The sequence below is a fragment of the Athene cunicularia genome (genome assembly GCF_003259725.1).
Source record: "Athene cunicularia isolate RWA chromosome 1 unlocalized genomic scaffold, athCun1 chr1_part1, whole genome shotgun sequence".
Taxonomy (NCBI): domain Eukaryota; kingdom Metazoa; phylum Chordata; class Aves; order Strigiformes; family Strigidae; genus Athene; species Athene cunicularia.
This window is the reverse complement of record NW_020799091.1, coordinates 127,540,424-127,551,560: the sequence shown is the minus strand read 5'-3', so window position 1 is coordinate 127,551,560 and position 11,137 is coordinate 127,540,424.

The following is an 11,137-nucleotide window of genomic DNA, read 5'->3' as shown; positions in this document are numbered from 1 at the left end:
GGGGCGGGGCCAGCTCTTAAAGGGCCAGGCAATCCGCAGCGCGCCTTAAAGGGCCAGACTCCGAAAAACAGCCCCGGCCCCGGCCCGCTTCAGCTCTTCAGGGGCTCGGCATTGGCGGGTCCCCACGGTCTCTGTGACAGAGCACACTTCACGGTGGCTAGTAGCCGTGGTTAGTAACGGTGCTAGCAGCCACAGGTACTGCACAAATGGGGGGAGTCACCAGGTTTTGAAGCTTGGTCGAACAAGACCTCGAAGCCTGGTCAAAATTACCTTGATTAGTGATAAGAAATTCAAAAATGATAGATTCTGATCTCCAAACCCTAGAAAATAAGCAGAACGTCCTGGACCATAAAAGAGAATGTCTGGGACTGTGTTGAGGATGAGTTATTTGACAACCCGGCAGAGTGACTCTTCAGTTAATGAACTTGGCAATGAAACCAACTTCTGAGTGTGCTGAAAGTGAACTCCATTATCTTACCGAGAAACACACCCACAGCTCGAAAAGACCCCGGCCCAAGTTAAGGCCCTTCCCCTGAGCATTGCACAGTAGTAGAAGCATTATGTGAACTGTATTGTATGTTAATCACTAACCAACCAGTATCTCATAGGTGTGTTTAGTAAAGCACTAACCCCAGATTTTTGTGTATAAAAGGAGTATGGAAACTTGCTGCTGGGGTGCTTGATTTGTGGAAAGGTCCACCAAGCACCCAGGCCTGAATAAATACAGTATCTCTCCTGAGCATGTTAAGATTCATTTATTCTATGCTGGGCATGAATCTGCTTTTTGGATAACAGCTGCACAGCCACCACACCAGTGGCAGAGAGGATGGGCACACCACTACAGGCCTTCCCATCCCCACTGTCCGCCACTGACCAAAGTGGTGTGTATATGGTATGTTCATATACTGCACAAATAGGCATAATGTTGTATCATTAAAACTATGTTACAGTGTCAGTAAATACACTGCACATATTTAAGAGCAGCAGTTCTGCCACAGTGTTGGTTCACTGCTCATCTTGGCTGAACTGCTGTTTTGCTGATTAGGGATACCAATTAAACTCAGACACCAGAGTGAAAAGAGCAGGCATATTTTACTGAAAATAACTAAACAATATAACAGAATAATACAGAAAACATACAATAAGACAGAATAGTGCACTCAAACAGGAAAATACAGGCTAATTCATCAAATCATTTCTTCCAGAGAGAGAGAATAGTGGTTAAGAAAGATACATCACCACTTGCACCCATTACCATCATCCAGACCCGCAGTTGCTGGAGAGCCCTGGTTACAGCAAGGATTTGGAGAACCTATCCCAGCAAGTGGGAAATCCTACGCGGTGCATCCACCTGTAGGTGAGGCTTCCAAAGTCACTGCAAGCAAGTCCAGCCTTATATACCCAATAATCAGCAAGCCAGAATAGCTTTGTTTTAAGCAAAAATATCTGGTTTCAATCTCACATTATGGCCAGGGCTCAAGGAAGAAGCTAAGGGAGTTTCCCTGCTTAGCTAGTTGATTTATGAGCAAGGTCACACATCAGGTCACAAGGCCAGACAACTGTCTCTGTGGCCCTGTTATCTTGCCCCCCCACACAAAGAAAGGTAAAGATATAGTCAGGATAGACATGGTTTATGATGTTTAAGCTACATCTTCTATACATATTTCACCAGTGACTACATACTGAGTTAGCAGTTTCGGCTCACGGCCTGTTGCTCAGGCTTCAATACTCAGGCTCACGCTTTTACATCAGAATAGGTGGTTTGTTATAACTTAGTATAATACCTACTAGCACAATGGTTATCAGTTATAACATGTACAGGAATCATCTATAGGTCAACTCTGGCTTGGGCTTATTGTCCAAGCCTTAGCACTTCAACTGCAGACACAGGTACTTAATTATTGTGCTAAGAGTAACTGCAGCCACCCTGCAGAGAGTCGTAATGGCACATCGAGAACAGGAAGCTCTCCTAGTGCATGTGCACACATTCGTCTGTCTGACAAACTGCTCTCTTATTATTTGCTTTGGGATCACTGAAATGTTGCAGCTGGCGGTAACAGGTTAAGTGCTTGCATTTAGCTGAAAAGTAGGTGATGGTTTCAGACTAGCCATAAAAATGTCAACTCCTTCACAGTTTTTGTCCTTCTCCATGTATGATTCCAAAGAAAGAGCAAACTGCCTTGAAAATCAGAACTCATTTGTGTATAGTCTCTACAAGAATGGGAAAAGCACAAGAGGGGTTTGCATGATGTGTTCTGCCTCCTGTGACACCAGGGTGCTAGAAACAAATTGTTTCCAGAATCAAATCCAATCTTCTCCTTTTCAAAAGGAATATGCTTCTCTGCAGCATTCACTCCAGACTTCCTAGATACAGTTCATCTATCCCAAAACTGATATCTAGTGCTGTTTTAGACACTATTCTTTGGCAGTAAGTCTTTTTGACTGCTCCCCTTACAACTTTGAAATACATATGGCATCTACAGGCAGTTCTGTGCTAGTAAGTAGTATAGCTCAATGGGAGCAAAAGCACACAGAAGTGGTAGAGTAGGGGCTGGAAATCCAACATCCACACCAAACATGTTTGGAGAGCTTTACTTTGTATTATGTCTTCCCTGGTCCTGTGGAGTGCACACCAATTACTGGCTGAAACACGTGAGGTGTGCTCCTACGTACAGCACACCTACTAGCTTAGTGCCACCTGAAGAGAATCTGCTTTGCACAGCAAGACTGTTCTGCAGTACAAACCAAAGCCCAGCAATCAGAGGTTGCTGGAAGATTCACTCTGAAAGCACACTTGACACATCCATTCAGGCACTGATGTGGAAGCTTCCTACATCTGGCAGGCAGCTGCATTAAGATGACAACACTTAAAAAGACATTTACATAACCATTCCTACACATGGAGACAAAGGCGTCACATGCTATGTAACGCCAGCACAGTATGTTCCACTCTGCCAGATGTCTGCCTTATGATACTGCTCCCTACTTGCCTGGAAGTTGTAGTCATCCGAGGACTATGAGTGCACAAACCCTACCCTTTCAGAATGAAGCCCCTGGAATGACAAAGACTCACCCACTACTACCAAATGCCAATCCTGTACACGGTCAGTGTGATCAAGGCTTAGCATGACGACTTGAAGAGAGAGACAGAGGGAGGAAGCTTTTGGTCAGAACCCTGAATTACTGTGAAGAACAGACAGACAGTGCTGCTCCTACAAAAAACAACAGACTGCACAAAGACATGGAGAAGGGAAGCATAGGCATTGAGAAAAGGCATGGGCAGAAATCCAGAAGCCATCAGAGACTGAGTAGCGAGGAAGTCAAGATGAAGCAGCTTTGATTTATAAACATTTGTATCAGGATCTTGGGGTATGCTCAAGGCACCAGCCTATGATACAGTCCAGCCTGGACTACTGGTTCAGGAGAGGGATTCTGAAAGATTGCTCTGTAAAAAAGTCCCTACAGCCCCACTTCTTCAGACTGAGCAGCGAGAATAGACCCCATAGGGAATGCACCTTGGTGTCATTGCTGCTGCCTGCAGGGACAAGACGCACTAAAGAAAAATGTATCTTCTTTTCTCTTCTCCTTTTTCTTTTCTCCTGGAAAAACAATTTCTTTTCCCTGGCTCTTGGCTGCCTTCAGGCTCACCAAGACTCTTGCAAAGCAGTGCACATCATTGAACCAGTTCCAACATTAGGCAACCCTTCGATCCAAAAATGTCATCATATCATTTGTACCAGTCTGAAGACAGCCTGCAGGAGGCCTTCAGAAAGCATCTTCCACAGCTCAGTCACAGTTTGCTGTTGCCTAAGAATGAGGCACCCACTCCTCCACCTGAAGGTACAAAACGAGACCTGGCAGAGTGAGACTTTTTAGGTCTTAGACCCAGAGCAAAGGAGACAGAAGGAAATGTCATATGGACCCATTTATCCCTTACAGTCCTGAAAGACTGTGATGCAACTAAAGGAATCAGAAGTGGCAGTGGTAGCAGAGCATCTAGGACAGCCACAGATAAAGCTGTTGGTGGATAAGTATCTGGCTGAAACCACAAATATTTGTGTTTGCAGGTAAAAAGCTGTCCTGGTTTTGGCTAAAATAAAGTTAATTTTCTTTCTAGTAGCTGATATAGTGCTGTGTTTTGGATTTAGGATGTGAGTAATGTTGAGAACACACTGTTTAAGGTTTATACTAAATCAAGGACTTTTCAGCTTCTCATACTGCCCTGGCAGCAGAGGCTGGGAGTGAAAAGAAGCTGTGAGGGGACACAGCCAGGACAGCTGACCCAAATAAGCCAAAAGGATATTCCACATCAAATGATGTCATGCCCAGTATATAAAATGGGTGGGAGTTGGCTGGGAATCACTGTGGCTCAGGGATTGACTGGGCATCAGTCAGCAGGTGGTAAGTGACTGTATTATGCATCACTTGTTTCATATATTCAACTAGTGTACTGTTTTCCCTTCCTTTTGTGTCCTATTTAACTGTCTTTATCTCAACCCATGAGTTTTACCTTTTTTTTTTTCTTTTTTTTTGATTTTCCCCTATCCCACTTAGGGGGGGGGGAGCAAGTGGCTGTGTGGTGCTTAATTGCCACCTGAGTTAAACCACTACAATAGCAAAAGGTCAAGCAGGAAAAGGAGCAAAGTCAATGGACCTTTGCATGAGAAGTGTAATTATTTTGGCAGTAAGGACTGAAATATCAGAGGGCCTCAATAACTCTCAGAGAGGTGAGAAAAGCAAATTGTACAGTTCCTGAAAAAGGCTATTCTAGGCTCTTAATTCTTCAGCCAGTCTGAGTTCGATGGTAGCCAGAACTCTGCTGAAGGTCCTGGGCCTGATGTGGACTAGTAACAAAATGGAGGTCTCTGCTTAGCTATTCCCCATCCTAACTTTGTGAAATTAATTATTTATTTCCAAGTGCAGAACTCTGCATATGCTTTTATTAAATGGTGTTCTACTCTTTCATGCCACTTCTCACATTGATCAAGATGATTTGAATACTAATTTTTGTCTCCCAAATACATTGCAACCCCTCTCAGCTTAGTGTGGTCTGCAAATTTAATAGGCACATTTTCTACTCCACTGTATAAATCACTGAAGAAACTATTAATAACACACTGAGATCTCTGCAGGACTCCTTCTTGATACTTTTCTCCAGCTAGACAGCATACCACTGAAAACCAATCTTCTAACCAGTTCTAACCAGCATCAGACTCTCCTGACAATGATGTGAGTAGATCCAGTTTCTCATTTCCTAGCTTGTTTGTAACACTGTCATATGAAACAGAATAAAAATCCTTACTGAAGTCAAAATATATAACATCTATTGTTATTTCATTATCCACAAGGTCTGTTAGTCTACTGTGAAAGATTGGTTTGACTCGATTTCTTTTTTTTTTTTAAATAGAAAATGTGAGTTGTCTACTTAATGTTTATTTGTTCCTGTATCACAGAGGAAGGCAGTAAAGTAACACTGGCTGGGCAGTAATTCCTCAGATACTTTTTTTTTTTTTTTTTTTTTTTTTTTTTTTCTAATAGCCAACATATTTGGCCTTTTCCAGTGTTCCAAACCTCTCCATTCTCTAGAGATTTCAAAGATAACTGCCAGTGGACATGATGTTACTTCAGCCAGTTCTCCATCCATCACAGGATGAATTTCATCAAGCCTAACTGGTCTGAAAGCATTGACTTTGCCTAAGTGCTTAGAAATCTAGAATGACTCTTTACCCACTTGTCATCGATGTTAAGGTATTAGTCTAGCCACCACCACAGTGAAGAGAAGTGAAAAGTAACAACTTCTTCATATCTTTGGTCGATTTCCCATTTCACTGACCAGGCGGCCAATACTTTTACTGGTCTTCCCCCCACTGCCCATGTAGTGACAGGCACTATTGATGAGCTGATAGTTCTTTTCTTCTCCACTACAGATAAGGTAATTATTAATTTTGTCTTTTAGGTATCTTTGTACATACTTTAAGTTAGTTGCCACATCTTCCTCAGTTCCTTCTTCTCTAGATGCATTGCAATTTTTTCAGTCCTCCTGCTTGGATAGCCCAGGTAAGTTGTTCTTCTTTGTGGGTTCACTCCCCCACATTTGCCTGTTTTGTAGCAGTGTGGTACCCAAACTGGACACTCAGTCCTGTGTCACTCGGTGCTGTGAGTGCTGAAGTCACAGCAGTACAGTTGATCCGACAGCTTATTTCACCTGATTTACAGGCTATCCTTCCAGCCATATAAACTGATATGATGTATGCCTTTTGGCAACAGCATGTTGTTGATATATGTTCTGCTTTTTTCCAAGGAAGATGATATTCAGTGCACTTTGACATAATCTGAAAATCTGTGTTTGCAAAAGCAACAGAGGATCTTCTTAATATTGCCCATCTTTGACATGTTTCCTTCGAACTTCAAAACCATGGGTCTAATTTGTTCTGAGGTTTTTGTGTCTGAAACACACTGGTCTGTTTTCATATAAAACCAAGCATCTGAGGAAGCATCTGTGGACCCACTGAGTGAGGATGAGAGTTGGGAATGACTAGGCTCTGCTCCTGGACACATCACTTCCCTGTGGTCTGACCTCAGAGAAATTATTTTGCCATCTTTGCCTTGGTTCCCCCACTTGCAAAACAAAGATGAGGTTTCTTTGATTGCCTTTCTTCCTTTTTTTTTTAATAATTAAAGATCCTTGAGTGGCCTGACAAAAGGAGGTGTGTGAATCAGTACACTAAATACTGAAAGAAGGGGAACAAGAGCACAAAAGCATTGTCCAAAAAGCAGATCTGTGCCTGGCATGCAATAGACGAATCTTAACAAGATCAGGAAAGATACTGTATTTATTCAGGCCTGGGTGCTTGGTGGACCTTTCCACAAATCAAGCACCCCAGCAGCAGGTTTCCATACTCCTTTTATACACAAAAATCAGGGGTTAGTGCTTTTCCAAACACACCTATTAGATACTGGTTGGTTAGTGATTAACATACAATTACAATACAGCTCACATAATGCTTCTACTACTGTGCAATGCTCAGGGGAAGGGTCTTAACCTGGGCCGGGGTCTTTTCGAGCTGTGGGTGTGTTTCTCAGTACGATAATGAAGGGAGTTCACTTTCAGCACACTCAGAAGTTGGTTTCATTGCCAAGTTCATTAACTGAAGAGTCACTCTGCCAGGCTGTCAAGTAACTCATCCTCAACATGGTCCTAGACATTCTCTTTATGGTCCAGGACGTTCTGCTTATTTTCTAGGGTTTGGAGATCAGAATCTATCCTTTTGGAATTTCTTATCACTAATCAAGGTAATTTTGACCAGGCTTCGAGGTCTTGTTCGACCAAGCTTCAAAACCTGGTGACTCCCCCATTTGTGCGGTGCCTGTGGCCGCTAGCACCGTTACTAGCACACGTCAAGTGTGCTCTACAAGCGCACGGAGCGGGGAGAGCACCCCGGGAAGAGCGAGGCCTGGCTCCAGCCCGGCGAGGCCCCACGCCAGGCCCTGCCTGCGCCCCGTAATCGCCCGCGCTTCCTCGGCGGTGCCGGGTTCAGACGCGGGCGCTCTGGCGTGGCGCAGCCGTTGCTCGCCGTGGGAAGGTGTGGAGCTGCCGTTTGGGGAGAAGCGGAGCCTCCCTGCGAGCCACTGGCGCCTTCCCCCGGCGTTTCACCCAGCCTGAGCTTTACCGGGGCGGGGGGAAGGGGAGGCGGCGTGTCGGTGGGGAGAATGAGGAGTGCGGGAGGCCTCTTCGGCGGAGCGGATGGTGGAGCATGCTTGCCTTTGGGAGGGCAGCCAACCCTTCTCCATCATCGCGTGGCTGAGATTCCTCCTGCGTGTCTTCTCCAGCTTTAAATAGTGCGACTGATTCAGGCGAGTCAGGATTCTGGCGACTTTGGAGCACGGACCCCATCAGCGCTTCGGAACTTGAAGTGTCGCTTCTCCTGCAGAACTTCACCTTTCCTCTCTTAAAGAAACATCTATCACTTATGTATCAAAACAGTGAGCTTTAAAGTTTATGATGTTCTGAAGCAGAATGTATTTTGGAGTTCGCTGCAGAGCTCCCTTGCCTAGGCAGCCAGCTGATCCCTTTCCAAATCCCACCAGCCTGTTGGGAGTCCGTGTGACAGTGAGGTCTGCAGTGTAGCCTGTGCAATAAAGTACATAATTTAATTGCTCTTAATTAGTAAATTTCTAGTTTTCTGCAGCTAATGCAATTATTGTGCTATGTTGATCTTTACTGATATGTACTCGGCCTCTCTATTCCCAGCATTACTTGTATATGTTACTATCATTAATTTATCCTCTAAACTGCATCTTAGCCTTTCTGAATATAATTATTCATATTTCTTGGCTTTCTTCTTAAGCTTTGGGTACCATCAAATGAAACTTGTGAGAGGTTTGTTCAAAGCTAATGCAAGAACGTAGCTCTTAACACAGTGTGCAGTTAAACTGTAGGACTCCTGGCCACAGGATATTAGAGGGTAAAAGCTTTTCATGTGTCCGGAAAGCATTTTAAAAAGATCAGTGAAAGAGAATATGTTGAAGGCTATTAAATGCAATGGAACATTTTTGGCTGAGGAAATCCCTGAGCTGAAACTTTCAGGAAGCTGGGAGTGTTCTGGAGATGAGTATTTCTCCTTCTCTTCAGTAGGTGATCTTTATTCACCAATGTCCCAGTCAGAATCCTGGTTTAACTGCAGATTTGTCTGACCTAGCATTGCTATTCTTAAATAAAGATCTTCAGGTCATCTCAGTTTTTGGCTAGCCTAAGTAGTGGCTAAAATGTGAATTACCAGTAAGTCTTGTCACCTCTGTGCATGTTCTCTACCCGTTTCAGATCACTGAAAAAAAGTTAATGGTGTTTTTTGTATTTCTGTTTTTTCTGCCACCTCAGACTTTCTAGTTTTCCTTTTAAAATGTGAAAGCAGGATCTAGAGGCAAGTACTGTTTTCTAAAGTAAAATTACCTGCCTTTTTCAGTTATCTCTTTTTGCCACCGCTTTGCTCTGGGAGTACATGTTGTACTGGTTGTCAGCTGCTGCTTTTCAGCGTATTTTACTGGAATTGCTTTTGTTCCTGCTTCTAGGGTAATGACTTCAGAGTTTTGGGTTTTGTTTAAACCTGTCTATTTAAACCCAGCATAAGGACCCTTGGTGACTGCCCAGTTTCATATGTTTTTTTGTTATTTGCTACTCATTGCAGCTCTGTTCAATGCTGTGACAATCTTTGTCATCCATGGATTTATCAAGAGTAATATGTTACCTCCCATCAGAAAAAAATGAAAATTGTTAGCTCTCGTCTAGAAATGATTGTCCTAGACTTGCTGGACAACTGTTGTTTGATTCTTTACTGACATCTGGTTTCAGGGCAGGTAAAGAGTGGGGCTGATAATTTTTTTTCTTCTTTTTTGAGATTTTGTGGTCTGATTTTAATCCATTTAGCATCTAACCTGTAGACAGAGTGCTAAGGCTCTGTGTGTGTGTTTTTGTGAGATATCAAGCTCGCTTCTTGCAAAACTGAAGTATGTTACATCTTTGTAGTTGCTTTTGTGAATCCAGCTTTTGTTCAGTAAGTTCCATTTAAAAACCCAACAATGTAGCTATCCTTCCCCCCCAGCATTGATGAGTACAAAGTGTCTTTTAAGTCTATAGTGATCCGATTCCGTAATTGTCTTCTAGCATGAATCACAGGTCGTATAACTGTATAATCTCAGCAGCATAAATTACTACAAATACACTTTTTTTTTTCCCCAGTCCTGGTAGAATTTAGAACTCTTCTAAACTAGTATATTTCCCCAGTCTTCTAAAATTTCTTAAGTATTTAAACCTGTAGATATGTAGTCTCCCCAGTCAGCTATTTTTAATGTCCATGGCCATGGGGTTTTTTTGTGCTTGCTGATTTAAAAATGTTTGTTCCCACTAGATTTTGTTCAATTTTGCCTTCATTAGTATTGCAGTGAAAAATAGTTCATCTCTTTGTGATGAGAGTACATAATTTTCCATTTCTCCTAAAACAGAAGAATTTTGGAGACCAATGCTTTTCATACATTTTAAGCAGCTGTATTGTCATGTAGCGTGTGATGACATGAGTTGACATTTCTTCTAGTTTTGAACAACCAGTACACCTTATTTTCTTAGCTTTGTTTAGTCAGTGTTCCTTGCTCCCTGAAAAATCCTCCTTAGTCTCACCATTGAGCCATAGTGGCTCTCAGACTCTCTTATTGCTGATTAAATGACTACCAGGAGTAACAATTCCTTTAACTCTTACTATTGCTTTTAAACTTCTTTATTATCTATACATATCAGTAGCTTGAGGAACTTGAACTCAGGATACTTTTATGTATACTGGAAACGTGGGTTCAAATTCAGATCCTGACCATGGTAGGGACTTCCTGAAGAAACAAGCTATTATGAAAACATGACATAAAGTTGTGCCTCCTTATGCGCTGTCAGATAGAAAAGTCTTTAGGATACCAAGCAGTTGCTTCTCTAAATGTTGTTCTGTTGTAGTGTTTGCGCAGATTTTAGATTAGAAGTTGAAACTGCTCTATTCAGACTTCTTGGATGTCTTGATCTGTCACCACTATACTCAGTCTTCTCCTGAACTGAAAACTTCACTTCTGGTCAAGAAAACAACAGACATGTAAGTCTGAAGCCTGTATCAGGCAAATTAGTAGAAACTATGGTCAAGTACAGGACTGTTGGACCCCTGAATGATTATGGTCTACATGGGAAGAATCAACATGGTTCTTTTGAAAGGAGGCCCACCCTTATGCGGCTCCTGGATCGCTGCGTAGACTGTCATGGTGTCTGTACTTGATCAGCTTGTTCATCCAGAGAACCTGAGCCAGGACATTTTCTGCTTTGCTTTGTGTTGTCTTCTAAGCCCAAGCTAAGTTCTTTGGTCATGTTCCACCTGATCGAAGACTCCCACCCCTTGTCATATCTCCTGAGGGATATTGCTGCTGATTGGCTGCTCTGCAGGTCGTCACCACTGTGTAGATTTGCAAAGGGCTTGACAAAAGCAGCATGAGTGTGATGGAGCAGCATAACTAGTTGCTAGTTGCTGGCATCATTAGCTGCATAAATAGCTGCCAGATTTTCAACTCTTGGACTTCATTGCAACAGGCATCCAGATCTCCTTCCCTGCACCCC